Below are 384 nucleotides of genomic sequence, written 5' to 3' on the forward strand. Positions count from 1 at the left end.
AGGCTGGATGGGGCTTGAAGCAACCTGGACTAGTGGGAAGTGTCCCTGCCCATGGCAGGGGATGGAACAAGATAAGCTTCAAAGGTCCCTTCCAGCCCAAACCAGTCTGGGATTCTATGATCACTGTACCAGCTACTAAGAAGAAAATGAAATCTATTCCTGCCATTTCAAGTGGGAGTCTCCACTTATCTTAAAAATATTCATTGCTAAAGCTGAAGTTATAGACAATGAATCTCTTCCTTGAAAGTCTTGGGGAAATATTGAACTTTAGGACCAGCTCTTAAGAGCTTGCCTCCCCCTCTAGGGAGCATTAATCATAGATCTTCACCTGGAAACTTTCTGCTTTTTGGTTAGGTTGCTTCTGAAGAACATGCATCTTGTCTG

The sequence above is a fragment of the Acanthisitta chloris genome, unplaced genomic scaffold (assembly GCF_000695815.1).
Source record: "Acanthisitta chloris isolate BGI_N310 unplaced genomic scaffold, ASM69581v1 scaffold12552, whole genome shotgun sequence".
Classification (NCBI taxonomy): domain Eukaryota; kingdom Metazoa; phylum Chordata; class Aves; order Passeriformes; family Acanthisittidae; genus Acanthisitta; species Acanthisitta chloris.